The sequence below is a fragment of the Mytilus galloprovincialis genome, chromosome 13 (assembly GCF_965363235.1).
Source record: "Mytilus galloprovincialis chromosome 13, xbMytGall1.hap1.1, whole genome shotgun sequence".
Classification (NCBI taxonomy): domain Eukaryota; kingdom Metazoa; phylum Mollusca; class Bivalvia; order Mytilida; family Mytilidae; genus Mytilus; species Mytilus galloprovincialis.
The window spans coordinates 24,666,385-24,685,012 of record NC_134850.1 but is presented as its reverse complement, the minus strand read 5'-3'; the positions used below and the strand labels follow the sequence as shown (position 1 = coordinate 24,685,012).

The 18,628-nt window shown below is 32.8% G+C and overlaps 1 protein-coding gene across 3 annotated transcripts in view; it reads left to right on the top strand.

The window, feature by feature from the left end:
• The first annotated feature begins 1,182 nt into the window (after nt 1-1,182).
• Nucleotides 1,183-18,628, top strand: part of LOC143057863 (neprilysin-1-like) — a 56,688-nt gene continuing 39,242 nt past the window's right edge. Inside the window, exon 1 of one of the 3 annotated variants that reach the window (XM_076231299.1) lies at nt 1,183-1,494. The gene's annotated coding sequence lies outside the window, so the exon portion shown is untranslated. Of the gene's footprint in view, nt 1,495-5,321; nt 5,415-17,149; nt 17,308-18,628 lie in introns of those variants that run through there. The other 2 variants (XM_076231300.1, XM_076231297.1) reach the window with 2 other exon arrangements.

The window sequence follows — 18,628 nt, the reverse complement described above, 5'->3', positions numbered from 1 at the left end:
TTAATCTATGACATCCTAGTAATTTATGATATCTAAGCGAAATAATCTGCTTTGATATTTAGATAGTGGGATATATTAAAATTTAAAACATGATAAACGATATAATAAGTTATATTTATCGGTAGAAAGAAGTAAACAGAACACGTTTATGACATTGATTATGTAACAAGCATCTATATCAATTTTTTTTAATGACCTGGTTCAACCTTTCTGCTATCAATCATCTCAACATATACTTTAAACAGAAAATATGGGGTACCAGCCATAAAGTAATATTAGCTAAAACGCAAAAAAGCTAATTGTTGTTGTTCATCTCTAAGTCACACTGAGCATGCTCAGCAAATAAAATAAACAAACTCTCATATCATTGTAAGTTTAAGACACCCCCTAGTCTCGGTTTAAGTGGAATATTTTGTAAACTGACGAAATACACAAAATTTCAAACCTTGTATCTATGATGTTTATATTATTATTAAGGTGTATGGCTCCAACTAGAAAAACTGTATTTTCGATAGATCTCTGCATGGAATTTTTTGAAATAATAAAAAAGCGACCTTAAAACGATACAAACAAAGTTGTAGATTCAATATAGAAACATTAATTATCAAATAATTGATAAAAAGAATCCAAATATGAATTTAATAGTTTATAATATATACTAATAATCTGAAGATTTTCAAAAGCTAAATGAAGCAAAACGTTATTTTCTTAATTACAACACTTCAGTATTGGATCTTTGATCATGAAAGAAAACTTGAAAGGTACTTTCGGAAGCCTATCAATTTACTGCATTTTTCAAAAAGCAGATTGATTTCACTTAAGTAAACTTCAGAAATTGAATCTATATAGAAACGCAGATGCATAATTGAGTGTACGTAAATTTTATTTATATTTTACCTATCAAGATTAAAAACATCCTGTCCTCAACTAATGCATACCCATTATATCCGTGGTAAGTTAATCAATAATTCATCTGATAATGTTTCAATTTCATTACCGTTCATGATGTATACGATCCGTATTTTTATGCGTTTTAACTTGTAAACGCGAAAGTATAGAGGAAAAAACCTAATCTACTCTTATGTATATAAAATTTCTGAAACGAATTCCGAGTTTTAAGTACCGATTGCGGTCAATAATTAAACAAAAAGTGAAAAAAAGCTTTGAATTTGCATAAAAGCTATTGTGATCTTGATGAAAGCGAGGAATAATGCTTTTATTGACTACTATTCCTCCTAGTAGTGGTTGTAAAATCATTATTTCAGTATTGGAAACCCGCAGAGTAGATTAAACAATTTATCCAGTATTGCTGTGATACAAGTCGCATCTCATATTGGATTTATCACAAAGGAACTTTAGTAAACAAATAATTAATATTATAGAAGTTATTAACAGGTTCTAGTTTTTATGTTAGTGTGAAGTTAATTGTTAATGGTGTTTATATTGATGAGAGCGCAAAAAAAATTTAACATTTCTGATTATTACTCTAATACGGTAAGTGATTTTTTTCATTCTATTCGGTTATTTTAATTAGCCTAAATCCTATATAAAATTCTGTTGTATATAGTTTTAATTATCATTCATAAACTTAGATGAAGCGTACACGTCACTGAGACAGCAAGCAAACGACGAAAATAAAGACACTGGATGAAACATTTTTATTTGTCTGTCCCAATTCAGGGGCCTGTAAATCAGTAGTTATGTTAGGTTTCTGTCTGTAATATTTGTATGTCGTTTCTTATTAAGTCATTAGTTAGGTTGTTGACTTTTGAATTGTTTCACATTTTGCAATGTTGAAGCTAAAAATATTTAGCTGATCATAAATATACGATATATGGGTTTTATTCATACTATTGTTGAAGGCCGTGTGGTTACGTAAAGTTGCTTCCATCTACTTATGTACTTTATTTAGGCTCTAGTGGTTAGTCGTTTTTTTGACAAACGTACCACATCTTCTTATTTTATACAGTCTTGAAATTGATTAATTGTTGATTGCAAAACATAAAAGCACCTGTATTTTGATGGAATTTGTGATAACATTTTTAAATTTTACATTGGCGAGTAAGCGGTAAATATAAATAAATGGATAGTTTATCAGTGATCCTTTCGCTATAAGCAGGTACCCCTTAATTTTTTATATACAGAAAAACATCAACTGGTTGGCGATTACTTTCTGGTGCCGTTACTGTTACTGTTACCGTGTTATACGTTTCTGATAAATAAAGGCAACAGTAGTATACCGCTGTTCAAAACTCATAAATCTATGGACAAAAAACAAAATCGGGGTAACAAACTAAAACTGAGGGAAACGCATTAAATATTAGAGGAGAACAACGACACAACATTAAAATGTAACACACACAGCAACGGACTAAGCATTAGACAAAGTCCGATGAGAATAACCAATATAACATCGAAAGCAAATACATGAATTTGGGATAGACAAGTACTGTGACACGTCTTCTAGTAATGTGAATTCACACTTAAATATAGGAGAAAATAAACGACACAACGGAAACACAACGTAAGAATGTAACACACACAGAAACGAACTATAATATAACAATGGCCATTTTCCTGACTTGGTACAGAACATATCAAGGAAATAGGCCAAACATAATTAATCATTTGATTATCTTTGCACCAACACGTAAGAAAAGAGAATATAATTGATTTCCTTGATTGTGTTTCTTTCCTTTTAACTCTTTTGAAATACAAGTTGTATTAAGAATTGTGAAATGAAAAATGCAGTAGACGAAACCAATCCCAATTAAGAGGGAATGATTGAAAATTTAAAAACAAATCATTTGTTTCAGCAGTAGAAAACCAACACATTTAACAATTACATATAAGACCTTGCAAGCGAGGTATCCGTGACTTTTCAGTCATCTGAATCTCGGGAAGTCCTCGAAAAATATATACAAAGAAACGTGAAGTTTTAGAATTAAACATTACAAAAACAAAATTAAACATTACAAAAACAAAATTGATATTGATTTGGTATTTTGAATATACTTACAGCAAGATAATGCATGTTTTTATTCGAACGCAACTCAAAATATTAATTAAAGTATACAATTTGATTTGTTTTATGTCGTGATGTAACTCTTTGTTGAAAACGCATGTACAGTGGCTGATCCAGAACTTTCCAAAAGGTGGACCGGTGACTGATCTAAAAGGTGGGGGCGCTCCAGTCATGCTTCTGTGATTCCCTATACAATCAACTAAATTAATGTTTCCCACGAAAGGCCAATAATGCAAGTTTCATTGACGTACATATGATATAGAAATGAATCTAATATTAAGTGAGACAGCTTATACCCATACACTAAGCAGGGTTTGTCTCAGTTGTCACAGAGTTTTAGTGCGGGGATGGATTGGTGGTGTTTGTTTCTGACTAGTTTAGATAAAAAAAAAAAACTCCAGTGCATATGCGCCGTTAAAAAGCAAAGAGACAACATTGGTCGATTATGGTAATGTGCATAGCTTAAGCCTCGGTCACACCTTAAAGCCTCGGTCACACCTTAAAGCCTCGGTCACACCTTACTGGATAGCACGAACGGACGCCTAACGGATGAAAATACGGACGCGTAACGAATGCATAACGGACACACACCGGATAGGCAACGTACGAGAAACAGAAAAGTACCGGACAGAACGGATGTCGAACGTACATCCAACGGACGAGTACCGCATAAAACGGACGAGTACCGCATAAAACGGACACCTAACGGAAGCGTACCGGATAAAACGGATGAACAAGATATAGCATGTTCAAAACTTTGAACGGACGTCCAACGGATGAAATGTCCGTTGAACGTCCGGTAGGCGTCCGTTTTGTACGGTATTCGTCCGTTTCGTTTCCGTTTTGTATCCGTTACGTGTCCGTTATACATCCGTTGGAGGTCTGGCAGATAAATTCACCAACGGACTTCTAATGGACGTCTAACGGATAAAACAGATGTTGAACGAATGTGAAACGGACTTCTACCGGACGTATAACGGATAAAACAGATGATCGATGAACGGATCTGAAACGGATAAATGCCAATTGAAAATTTCGTGTCAAAAATTGCCAATTAGATATTTTAAGGTTCATGAATTCTTCTTATTTATAATCTTTCTTAGAGTAAGGGCACGTCTTCACAATCAAGCAGCTCTTATTCACGCCAGACACTGCCCTTTGGCGACATTTTGAAGAACAAACCAACACCAGTAACTGTTACACAGAAACATTTTGAATATTTATGCGATTTACATGTATTATTATTGTCGCCTTTAATTTTTCGTATATATCTTGTTCATCCGTTTTATCCGGTACGCTTCCGTTAGGTGTCCGTTTTATGCGGTACTCGTCCGTTGGATGTACGTTCGACATCCGTTCTGTCCGGTACTTTTCCGTTTCTCGTACGTTGCATATCCGGTGTGTGTCCGTTAAGCATTCGTTACGCGTCCGTTTTACATCAACGGACTCCCAACGGATAACAATTTTGTCAACGGACAACTTTTATTTTCATCCGTTAGGCGTCCGTTCGTGCTATCCGGTAAGGTGTGACCGAGGCTTAAGAAACACACGTCTTATCCCAGGCATAGATTACCTTAGCCGTGTTTGGCACAACTTTTGGGAATTTTTGGTCCTCAATGCTCTTAAATTTTGTACTTATTTTGGCTTTCAAACTTTTTTATATGAGCGTCACTTATGAGTCTTATGTAGACGACGAAAAGTGCGTCTGGCGTATAAAATTATAAGCCTGGTACCTTTGATAACTAATTATTATGGATTTGAGCATGTGATAAAGAAATTGGTTTAGTACAAATCAACAAGATTGAAGACTGAAAGACGGGTCACTGGATGTTTTATTTATTTCAATCAGTCCCTACAAAGATAAATTACGTTGACGTTAATTATGTCTGCAAGCATTCATAATGATTACTCTTCCAAACCACCCTTTTTGGAATCTTTTAATCTATTTTATTTGCGTCATACATACCAAAGAAAGATTTCCGTGTCTTGCAATAATCAATTTAGACTATTAAACAGCACAGTTTGTAGATTTAGACGTAATTTTAAGATGCAAGATTCAATGTTTCTTTTGAACAAAGCCACTTTTTAGTATTATCTATAACCACCGTAGGAACCCGTGGAATCAAATTTACTCAACACTTTCAAATCTCGAACGTGGAATTGAATTCGTATGTATGACGTCACATTGAGAGCTAAATAAATAGTACTTGATAGCCAATTTATGCCTTGATTATGGAATTATTTACTGAACGTGTTAATTCTATCGATCTAAAACAATTTGTTTTAAATGTTTTATATAAGAAAGAAGAAACTGATCCCTTAAATTGAGGAAAAAGGTTGAAGGTTATCGATTATTTAAGCCGATTCCTGTCTAGTTAGTATTTAAGAGGTAAGTCGTGAAATTTACTGTCTTTATCTGAATAGAAATGGCCGTATTGTCAAATTATGTTAAGTTAGAACACATCAAAGTTGGATTCTAGAAATTAAACCAGGGTCAACAAGTTTAATTAGAGCCAACAGTAGTTTACCGATGTTCCAATCTCATAAAATTCTGTAGGTGTTGAAGATCCTTTGGTAACATTCGGTTGTGTTCTGCTCTTTGGTCTACGGTTGTTGTCTGTTTGACACCATCCCCATTTTTGTTCCCAATTTTATTTAGGATTAGATACAAATCTGTGTTACTGAAAACATGAAGAAAAAAAAAAAATCCAAAGGGAATCGGATGATTTCCAATGACGGAGCGAGACCAGGCCTTACGGTCATAAAACTTTCAAGCATGATTTTTGTACTCAGACTCGAAAATCAACCAATCAAATTGCTGGATTTCATGTTTCGAGCATGATTTTTGTGCTCCGAGCACTGAGCAAAGTTTTATGCCTTCAAGGCCAGATGGGTCGAAAGGATACGCATTTTACGATGCATCATCGGCAATTGGAAGCAATTGGTTTCTCGTAGATTTACCCACTAACGTTTATTCTGTTATCTACAAATCTAAGATCGCAATTACATTATATCGTGATTGAGATAAAAAAAAAAGTGTTGTTTTCCATTTTTTACATCACTGGGTCAATACCTCTGCTGGTGGACACTCTGTTCCCGAGGGTATCATCCGCTCAGTGGTAACCACTTCTGTACTGAAATGATTTATTTAATAACATACTTTCATAAATTGTTCGTTTGGGAATTTATCGATTTTTAATAAAGCAAAGTATTAACTCCTTTGGACAAACATTTTTGGTGGATTTGGCTATTAAATTTGGCCTTTTTGAGGATTTTTTTTGTCATATTGCTCTTCGACTGTTTTTGAGTTCTTATAAACCTTATTTAGATATAAGAAGATGTGGTATGAGTGCAAATGTGACAACTCTCGTGCAAACGTGACAACTCTCGTGCAAATGTGACAACTCTCGTGCAAATGTGACAACTCTCCACCAAAGGCACAATTTGTTAAAAGATCCTAACATTCGGCATTGAATGATCATGATGAAGGTAAACCCAGAAAGGGCTTCGGACCCATCAGATTTAGTTTACATTGATTTATAGTTTCGGGACACTTTTCTTTAATCGATAAACTGCTGTTCATTGCGTATTCTATAATTTACCCCAATCTTTTGCATTTTCCGTTTCGCTCAATTTTGTATGAAAATTGCAAATTGAGGTATTAATTAATCAGTGCTTAACATATGTTGATATTGATATATCTTGCACATATACATATTTCTGCAAGTTACAAGATTAAACAAACAACATTTAATTCAGAATTTGAATATACTAATATAACCGTTTCTGAAATGAATCGGCTCATCAAAATTACGAATTCGTATGAAACATCTATGTAATGCAAATATATGTAATTTCAACAAAGTTGCATAATAATGTTAATATTTTTAAAGCATTTGCACGAGTATATATGCTGTTTGTGAGCTCAGTTACGTAGTGCATTCTTAAAAGAATATGATTATGCATATAGGTACCAGTCTTGTATTACAACTCCAGTTTCCGGTGCATGTCATGGAGGACATGGAGGGAAACAAAATAGTCCATTTTTTCTAAATTTTTTTCTGGACTCAATTTTTTCTGTTTGATTATAGGTTTATGCTGAATTGAAACATATATATAAATTTAAAAAAAAATCTTGCATCTTTTTGGGGATATCAAGCCAGGAAAGTCGAAGGATATCATGTTTACTGGAAGTGGTGCGGCCTAGTAAAAACAGCAAACAGAAAGTAGAAAAAAATGTTTTGACTTCAGGGTTACATTTTATTCTTCGTGGTATGACCCACTTTTTTTCGATTAAATCACAATTTCACATTAGTACATACATGATATGAACATGAAATTTTTTTTTCTATGTAGTATTTTTTTATTTTTTTATTTTCAAAGACCAGCTGTTTAGCATGTAAGCCTATGGAGCAGTCAATTACAAGACTGCAACCTATACAAGACGTGAATACCAAAGTTGTTTTTCACATTCGGTAATCCTCGGTAGAATTCGCTACTCTCCTTATGAGGGTACGGAATAGGCCGAGTTGAGACGAATGTTGTTTTTCACTCTTTACGTTTGATATTGTCAATTTTCACAAATCGAATTTACCTCGGAGTTTGTTTTTATTACTTGCTTTGTTTGCCAAGACTAAACCCATTCTTTTAAAAAAAATCTATTATAGATCACAGCAATAAATTCAGACAAAGTTAATGCCTTGCTCAATGATACTGCTAATGGTTTTACACTTCTGTTATACTATACAATAGGTTAATAAATGACAGACAATAGGTTATTAATTGTTTAAAAAGTATTCTAGTTACAACAAAAACAGGAAAAGTATGATAACGAGTCTGGCTTCCTTCTTTAATTATTTTCATATTAAGAAAACATATCGATGACTAGTACAATTAAGCAACCACAGCATTGTCTTACCAAATTTTGTCAACAGAACTGAACTATAAACAACTGCTATACAATTTTGAAGTTAAGTTTGCCCGAAAACCATTTTTAGCACATAATATGTTTAGGAAAAATGTCAGTAAACAAAAATAATGAATAAATTTAATGTAATTTTTTTTAATCAGTTGAAAGGGCATAACTTTACCAATTTGAATAACGTACAAGCAATACAAAACGACATAAACACACATGTTGAAGACCGTACTTTGACCTGTAATGGTTTACTTTTACAAATTGAGAATTGGATGGAGAGTTGTCCTATAGGCACTCATACTACATCTTCTTATATCTAAAGTAAATACATTACACTAATTTCTTTGAATTTCAAAGACTACCATTTCATATTCTACCTTCAAGTTTTCTCGAGAACTTAAAAAAGTTTGATTGTCTTAGAATTGAAGCAAGGAGTTATGCAATTCCTCGTTTTGCCAACTGCAATTAACGTACGCTAGAATCAATGGTAACAGGATACATGTATATATAACACAACTATTTCAACGAGTTTGAATAATTAAATTCAGCTTTACTTTCCTTAGTGTACGTGCACGCGTTGATAACAACGAATTTGAAAAATAAATAATATTGAGAGATATCTATTTTGGAGCACCTTTAAACTCTCAAAACTTAGTTGAAACTAATTGTAACATTACATATGCAATATGATAATATAATAACAGAAGATGTTGTATGGTTGTCAATGAGACAACTCTCCACAAGAGACCAAAATGACATAGAAATTAACAACTATAGATCACCGTACGATAAGTGTAACAAAGTCGGGGAGACGGATGTGTAAGATCAGTTTTCTATAATTTCATAATTAAAAAGTATTGACAATTCCTTCAGTTTAATGTAATAAAAAAACACAAAAGACAATGCACGAAAAAGCAAAAATGGCTTTACATTTTGACATTCATTTTTCGAATACATGCAGATAACATGTATGATAAGCATGTTAAGCCGGCCTCATATCTTGACTTACATCTAGGACTTGACAATGAGGGTCGATTGAAAACAAAACTTTACGACAAAAGAGATGATTTCAGCTTTCCAATTGTGGACTTTTCATTTCTAAGTAGCAACATTCCAGCAGCACCTGCATACGGTGTATATATTTCCCAACTGATAGGATATTCTCGTGCTTGCATTTCCTATCATGATTTTCTTGATAGAGGGTTGTTGCTCACAAGGAAGCTATTAAATCAAGAGTTCCAAATGGTGAAGTTGAAATCATCACTTCGTAAATTTTACGGACGCCATCACGAGTTGGTCGAATGTTATGGAATAACCGTTTTACAAATGATATCGGATATGTTCCTTACAGTCCCCTTCCCCTTCATGAATGTGACCTACCGAGTCGGACTATTTACCGGATTTGTTATCTCATAAGCAACACGACGGATGCCACATCTAGAGCAGATTCTGCTTACCTTTCCGCAGCACCTGAGATCATCCCTAGTTTTTGGTGGGGTTCGTGTTGTTAATTCTTTAGTTTTCTATGTTGTGTCATGTGTACTATTGTTTGTCTGTTTTGCTCTTTTCATTTTTAGCCATGGCGTTGTCAGTTTATTTTCGATTTATGAGTTTGACTGTCCCTCTGGTATCTTTCGTCCCTCTTTTTCAGCAGTTATAAACCATGTTTATTTTTTTTTTAAACTTGATATACAGTTAAAATGCTTCTATTTTATTCCAAGAATTGTCAAATTAATTAGATATGAAATAAAACTTTCAAAGCCAAAGATGTGAGGCAGCTGTGATTGTATTGAAGAAAAGGAATAAAACGTCAAGCTACGTTATAAAAAAAATAAATAAATATACGGGAAACATGCGTTACATTAACGTGATAATTGTCTCATGTTTGTTTGGCAATGGATCGATAATTTGTAATGAAGACACATTTACCATGACCATATCTATATATCCACAGCAATACAAATGTACCAGATACGTAGATCATATGCAGCAATTTCAACATGGTGCCATGCACTTTAGGAATATATAATAGCCCTTCTTATCATTTCAAAACTAACAAAACATAACACAGTTTTCAACAATATCATAAGGATTAGGTTTGGAATTCTCACTGGAAATATATTTCATTGTTTCCATTGTTCCAACTCGTCATTATAGATCTCTTAAAAGATAATTTACTTTATTTGAAGACAAAAATATTATCTTAAACCGTTAGAATTAAAATGCGTATTTACATATTGTTTTATTCACAAAGAAAACAAAAGTGTTAAATAACGTTCTACGTGTATAGTAACTGGAATTGCATCAAAACTTCAAGAGAGTGGGATGATACCAAAGAGATGATCAAACTTAAGTAAAAAACGATCTTATCATGCAATAACAAAAACAATATCAAAGAAAAAGCGTTAAAACGATTTCCTCTGGTTTCTTCTGCCTCTTTTTCAAACATTGTGATTGTGCTTTTGGTATCATTCGTCTCATCTCGGCCGATTCCGTACCCTCATCTAACGGATAGAAGGAGAGTAGCGGATTCTACCGAGGATTGCCGAATGCTTTTGGTATCATCCGCCTTCTTTTTCTTTATTGCTTTGGTATCTTGCGCCTCCAATTCATACAATGTGATCGGTTTTTTTCGGTATTTTTCGCCTCCTATTCATACCTTATATGGTATCTACCGCCTCATATTCATTCATTTTAATTGTGTCTGTTGTATCTTCCGCTTCTTATCCCTACATTGTACTTTGGCATTGTCTGTCATCTTTGCAAACGTTGTGAGTGTGTCTTTGCCATATTCTGCCTCCTATTCATACATTGTGATTATTCTTTCGGTATCATCTGCCTTCCATTCATACATTGTAATTGTTTCTGTGGTATCGTCCGCCTCCTATCAGTATCTTGTGATTGTTTCGTTAGTAACTTTCGCAATTTTTATGCAATGTGGCTGTTCCGTTGGTATCGTCTTTCTCCTGTGCAATCACTGTGATTGTGTCTTTACTATCTCCGCCTCTTTTTCATTCATTGTGATTGTTCTCTGGTGTCTACCGCCTCATTTTCATACAATGTGCTTGTCCCTTTGGTATCCTTTGCCTCTTATTCATACACTGTGAAGGTTCCATTGGTATTGTCTGCCTCCTGTGCAAACATTGTGATTGTGTCTTTACCATCTCCCGCCTCCTATTCATACATTGTGGTTGTTCCATTGGTATCTCGCGCCTCAAATTCATATATTGTGATTGTGTCTTTACCATTTTCCGCCTCCTATTCATACATTTTGGTTGTTCCTTTTGAATCTCGCGCCTCAAATTCATACTTTGTGATTGTTTCTTTGGTATTATAATCATTCTTTTCATACAGTGCGATTGTTCCTTTGGTATCCTTTGCCTACTATTCATGCACTGTGAATGTTCCATTGGTATCGTGAGCCTGCTTTCTTTATATATTGTGACTGTTTATTTGGTATCTTTCCCCTCCTATCCAAATATTGTGATTGGGGTTTAGCTATCTTTTATTGAGGACAATTCTATTCTTTTTAGATTTATCTTATTCTAATTATATCTGTATACCTTATGATATACTGTGAATACATGTAGCTGGTTGACGAAAGCAGAGAGGTTACGATATACTTTTAACCTCCAAATAGGGTGTTGATATTTACGACACAACTGTTGCAATTATTTTAAATTCCTGATTATTCAAATGTGTGAGCAAATTGCAGCTCAATGAGTGTACAATAACAGAAGGATGTCATCAGGGCCTATATATGTGTGGTTTCATTGCGTTAATCGGCAAACAATTGTGTCAAAGACATAACAAGTGAAAGCTTTTTCGTTTTCGTTTTATATTCCCCCTTCTAGTTGTCTATAATCGCAACAGTAATATACCGCTGTCCAAAAGCAATACATTGATTGCGATTAAACAAATTTGGGTTATGTTACTTTTATGAATTGAATTTGCCATCATGATATTGGTTTTCGTTATTGGACTTATGCTTTTTGATTGTCCCTTTGATGTCTTAATTTATTTTATTTCCTTGTTAAAACTTTTAAATATATTTAAGGTGATACCTAACACTACAGGGAGATAACTCTGTTAAATCACCTAAACATTTTGATTACGTTGTGTTGTTAAGGGAATATTAAGCTTCTCAATGATCAAACTAAGTGGTTGTCAAACTGCTGTATAACCAGTGTAATTTTTCTGATAAAACGGTTGGTTCAAATTTTTTGAAACTTGTATTTTTGTTAAAGGGCCAAAGTAAATACTTTGTCAAAATTTTAAGAAAATTAAACGAGCCAAATTAATTTAAGTTAAAGTGTTGGGTACCACCTTAAGATGTGATTCACATATGTGAATATTTTCCGAAACTGATTCAAAGTATACGAGTACATGAAAATAACACTTTTTAAAATCAATGCGTCTTATGCGTTTTTCTATCTACTTTGGTAAGAAGTTCTGTAACTGAATATTATGATATTCGTGAATGAACACGTATTTGAATACATGTGTTTATTCAGTAGCTATAGTATCAGAAATAAAATCCAGAAAATACTAAACTCCGAGGAAAATTCAAAACAGAAAGTTCCAAAACTAAATGGCAAGTCCACAAGCTGAAACACATTAAACGAATGGATAACACTGTCACATTCCTGACTTAGTACAGACGTTTTCTTATGTAGAGAATGGTAGATTAAATCTGGTTTTATAGCTAGATATGCCTCTTACTTGTATGACAGTCGCATCAAATTCCATTATATTGACAACAGTTTATGAACAAAACAAACTGACCTAATAGGTAAAATGTCGAAAACAGGGATACAACAGTCAACATGGTGTTAATCACTGTAAAAACAAACAAATATATAACAAAGAAACACAAAAAATCATTAAGACAAAGCACATATTAAGCAAAATGAAAAACAAGAATACAAAAGTTATCAATAGAAACATACCACAATGTCAGGATGTTTAGACAAACTCATATAAGGTTAACCTTGCCTGAGGGATTTTGAATCTCAGTTGCTAAGTAATTTCTAAATTGATTAACGAAGAATGTATGAAAGGCATATCAAACATGTAAAAAGTAAACTGAAAGAAAGCATTAGCCTCATGATTAAATTCAGTTTTCTCCATTACAATAGTATCTATAGTGGTAACTATAGTATATACTTGAGGCCTTACTGTATGCATCAAAAGTAATTACTTCATTAAATCATGAAGTCTATTACTATATAAATTGCTGTAAGCTGAAAAATTTGTTAACTGATATTGCTTATTGAATAAAAATCCTAATGATGAAAAATACACCCGTCCCTTAAGACGTTATCGTTGATTAACAGTATGATATTATATTTTTCAAAATTATTTAATTATTTTTGTTTACATAGTTGAAATACCTGTAGGCAATACTTGATTATAATCAGCAATTTGATTATTAATTTTCTGTAACGATCTGAAATACTAAGATATCAATTTGTTTGTTGTTTAATAGTGAACTAAAGGCACTAAGTCTTACTTTTGAAAATAAATAGAAATTAAGTTCTGGTCAATTATACGACAAAACTTGTTTTTGGTCATCTCGGTATTTCTATTGTTGAATTCATTGAACCTATCGGTTTATTCCTACAGAAACATTTTCATGACATAAAATCCCTTGCTATTTTTATTCAATTCCGTAACGAATCTTGTATTTTAAATTTCTTTTAATCAATTTGAGATTAATGCTCTTTAACGCAACTGTGTTAATGATCTGGCCTTACAATAACTGTTTTAAATATAGTGTCAAGGATGAGTCTTTTGAAGACGATACAGGCATCTGACGTTCTTATGACACCACTGTCCCAGGTTATCAGGTTATTGGAAGGATTGGGATCTCGTTACCATGTTTAACCGCGCCACATTCTGCATGTATGTGCATGTCCCAAGTCAGGAGCCAGTAAGTCAATGGCTGTCATTTGTTTATGTGTAACATATGTGTTTTTCATTCATTTTTTTGTACATACATTAGGCCGTTAGTTTTCTCGTTTGAGTTGTTTTCATTGTAATTTAGAGGCCTTTTATAGCTGACTATGCGGTATGGGTTTTGCTCATTGTTGAAGGCCGATCGGTGACCTACAGTTGTTTTCCCTTTTTTTGTCCTTTTTATTTTTCGTTTTTTAATTTCTTATTTTAATTTTTTTTTTAATTTTTTTTTCTTATGTTTCTGTTTTCTAAATATTCATTTATTTATTTATCTTTTTTTCTGTATTATTATTACTTTCTTTTTTCTTCAATTTTCCGTCTTTTGATCCATTTTTATATATATATACTAAATAGATATACCATTCTATACATGCATGCTCATACATATATTTTTGTATTATATTGTTATAAATGTTAAATGGAGAAGACTTCATAAGTCTGTTTGACTTGTGTCTTATCCAATTTGTATTTAAACAAATAAAACATGTTTAAACTAAACCTACAGTTGTTAATTTCTGTGTCATTTGGTCTCTAATGTTTGAGAGTTGTCTCATTGGCAGTCATACCACATCTGCTTGTTCAGACTTTTTAAAATCTTATTTACAGTGACACATCGTAGTGGCCGCTGACGATGAACTATACATACCCAATGGTTCTATCAACCCAGTAGTAATGGTTTCATTAGTGGCACGGTTGTTTGAAAAATGTCTATACTAAAGAATTGTTCTTTGCCTTCAAAATTACGAGATATCTGAAGCTAGTTTTAGTTATAAATTTTGTAAATAATATAATAGTCTTAAGGTAATTTTCAATTTAGGTTAATTAGCAATTTCAACATCAGCTAGTGTTTTCGATTAGTGTATAAAAAGAGACACACCACACTCACTTCAATGTATTTTATAACTTTTATTTTTATTTCAAACATCTTCTTATTGAAGTAACATTACATTGGGTGAACTGCTTAGCCGATATATACAGCAAATTTTGGAAATTTCAATTTGGGACAATTAGTAATCCATGATGTCATGGTAATGGACTTGTGACAAAAACTAAAATTAACTCCCCAACTTAAGGGCTACCGAATTTCAGCAGTGTAAGGAAATTGTCATAAATCTATAGGTTTTTGCTTAAATTTATTCAGGTCGGTTGTGTGTAAAAGTGTTGCACTGTTTATGTTGGTCTTTTTTCCTGAAGAGTTTATGTATCAAATTTAATTTATAAAAGTATGGATATCGTCAGACACATAGAAGACACTTCAATTTGGGTTAATTTGTACAGCAAGATATAATTTAAAGGAAAGTGCTATATAATAGGCAGAGAGGGGAATAGAATTAGAGAGACACGTATCGATCTCCACAAATTGGTATATAAGTAATGTTCCTACTTTCGCCCAAAGAGAAGATGCAATGAAGCCCAATTTAACAACATTACTGTAGTATGGACATTGTAGGAATCCTAGGGTGTATTCCAATTTAGGTTAATTAGTAAACGAAGATGTCATTGAAACGAACGAGGTAAACAACTTTAATCAGACACTAGATTGGAGCAGTCAGAGGCACTCGTCAGTGATTGAATATAGAACTATCAGAACATGATAAATGTACAATACAATTAATACCCATATCAATCACATTTGCGACTCTTCCAATCTGTTAAGTCCTTGGGGAGCCCTATACCACCATCAAAAACTCAACGCACTGTAAAACTGACAGAATCTGCAGCTGATCATTTAACTAGGCTAATTCAATGAATATTTATGATTTTTTTACTCGTTATAAAATGTCCATTGTGTATTTCATATTCAGTTATATATCTTTATAGCTTTTGTTTTGATCGTATGATTGACACATCGTGTCGGATAAATTATCTGAATATTTAGGATGAGTAGAATGTTGACTACATTAACTCTATTCAAACAGGATAAATGAAACACAAATTTAAAAATAAGAAAGCCAGTTCGACTTGCACATAGATATAGGAAGATGTGGTGTGAGTGCCAATGAGACAACTCTCCATACAAATAACAATTTAAAAAGTAAACCATTATAGGTTAAAGTACGGCCTTCAACACGGAGCCTTAGCTCACACCGAACAACAAGCTATAAAGGGCCCCAAAATTACTAGTGTAAAACCATTCAAACGGGAAAACCAACGGTCTAATCTATATAAACAAAACGAGAAACGAGAAACAGCACATCTTTCCTGAATAAACTTATTCAAGAGCGAATATTAGAATATTAGTTAACGGAAGTACAGAAGTACCGTTTTTGTCTAGATAAATGGTGTCTCTTTTACATGTAATACCACCCAACTTTTAAAGTTTTACTTAATTGTTTGTTATCAAGTTTTAGAACCATCTAATACCATGATACTCATGATAAAGTTTTTAATTAAGGGATGTTTCTAGGTCCAGGATAGAGGTGGGATCAATTTCACTTGAAATATCTTCATATAAAGTCTATGAAAACATTTAAATTGACATGATTGATTCATTTGGGTACTTTAAGGTTTCTACAACATCATAGCGTATTTCAGAACTATGCATGTTTACACGTTGAAGAAGACTCGAGATGGCAATTTTGATAATTGCAATGTGCCTAATGACTATTAAGATTAACTACCGTTTCATATTGACTTTTGTTTAACAAATCTGTAATGAACAAAAAGTCAATAATGTGGAGTTCTCATTAACCAAATGCATTTTTAAATATTTATAAAACAAAATTAAGTAAGAACCATAAATAAAGCTTCATTTAATTTGAAAATTAGATACCTACTTACATATGATTTACAGCTTTTAATAATAACTAGATACTGATAAAGTGCATTTGATGATAAAATTGTTTTACGTATGAAGTAACTGATGCAAACTAAATGCAAGCTATGTAGAATAAACACTCCATTCAGTTGTTATCGTAAAGTATAAATTTGAACTACATCACTGCTTGAAAACTGTACTATATTTTATAAAATCACAATTCGAAATTGTTGTCGTAAATAAAATCAGTCGACCTAACGACATACAATATCGAAATTAAAATCCAATTTACGGTAACAGTGAAATGGAGATTAAATTGTTACACTTTTTCACACAAATAGGTTTTTTAACATCTGTCACTCGAGTTATTATTCAATAACACATTAACCTTTGCTGAATTTGATTATCAAAATAAACTGTATGCTTATATTTTAATATCGTACAACTACATTGATATATTGTATGTATAAAATTGTTAAGAGGAAACAACTGAAGTGTTGTATTGTGATCTTTTGAAGTTGTTTTGGATTAAGAAACTGAAAGATAAGAGGTGCATTCTCTGTGCTACATTGAATATAATATTAGGATATCAAGAGTTCTTTCGAATCTCGGAGTTAATTCATAAATGCAAATCCACTATTAGAAAAGGTACGTCTGGTTTTGATATGTATGATAGTGCACATCATGTAAAGTTTTGAAGCTAAATTAACTGATTATCATACTTAAATATCATCTAATACGTGTTTACTCTTTCGGCATTAATAAATGTGCAGCATTTAGGTAAACTCGGTGATAAAAGAAGGGTGAAAGAAACCAGATGGACATTCAAACTCGGAGATCGTAAATAATCTGACAACGCCATGGCTAAAAAAGAAAAATACGAACAGACAAATAATAGTACACACGGCACAACATACCACTCTGATCCTTTGGCTGTGGGTGCAGCAGTATTTTTACAAAGATATATTATCACGTGATTGACAATACATAGAGGCAAACGAAAATTATAAATGCATAATGATACTAACGTTATACGGCAACAATTTGCTACCATGAACATCTCATTGCGTTTAAGTTCGATGTAACATATAGCATTAACAATACATAACGTTTAGAACGATGAAAACAACAAACTTGATTCCAGTTTTTTTTCATGAAAATCTAGGCAACGCAACACATAGCATGTGTCTGTACCTTCAATACGTCGACAACTATAACGGGAGATACCTTTTGACTCCTGATAGCAAAACCCCGTTGTCCAATTTTACACTTTTCTACATTTCCATCTCGTAAAAAGTAACCTCATAAACATATAAAATGTACCATGATTACATTATATGTTGCTGATAGAAGGTCGTAAATGACTTATTATTGCTTAAATATATGTCCCTTGATGTCTAGTGTATAGTTGTCTAATTGGCAGTCATACCACATTCTGAAATTTTTACAAAAGGTGTGATAAACTTTCAAACAAAATATCAGAGTCAAGTAGTTTCTACTTCCTGAATAGGTAATACGTATTCATGTACATGTACATAATACCACATTGAATAAGATGCTTCGGTCTGCTTTTGTTTATGCTCTTATGATCTAGATATATAGATTTTAAATTTAAAAAATTATGTCGCTTTGGTTTTATTGCAAATATATTAAGCGAGGCCGCTAGGACAAACAAATATTCGAGCCGATGAAGTCAGTATAAAAAGAAAGAAATGTTATTCTTTCTATCTGCAATTTGGATTAACAGTATTATTTTTGGTATTGAGAATATGAAATAAAACGAAATTATTGGTTACACTTATTTTAGGTGTAATTAAACGTCTTGATAGCTCTTCAGTTGTGTGAATGAAGTCGCGTCGTTTCGTTGATACATTTACGCGGTTTGACACCGATACGTGACGTCATTGCAAAGTATTTTGAGTATCAGGCCAGGTCAATCATCTTTAAAATATCAGACAGTAGCATGAAA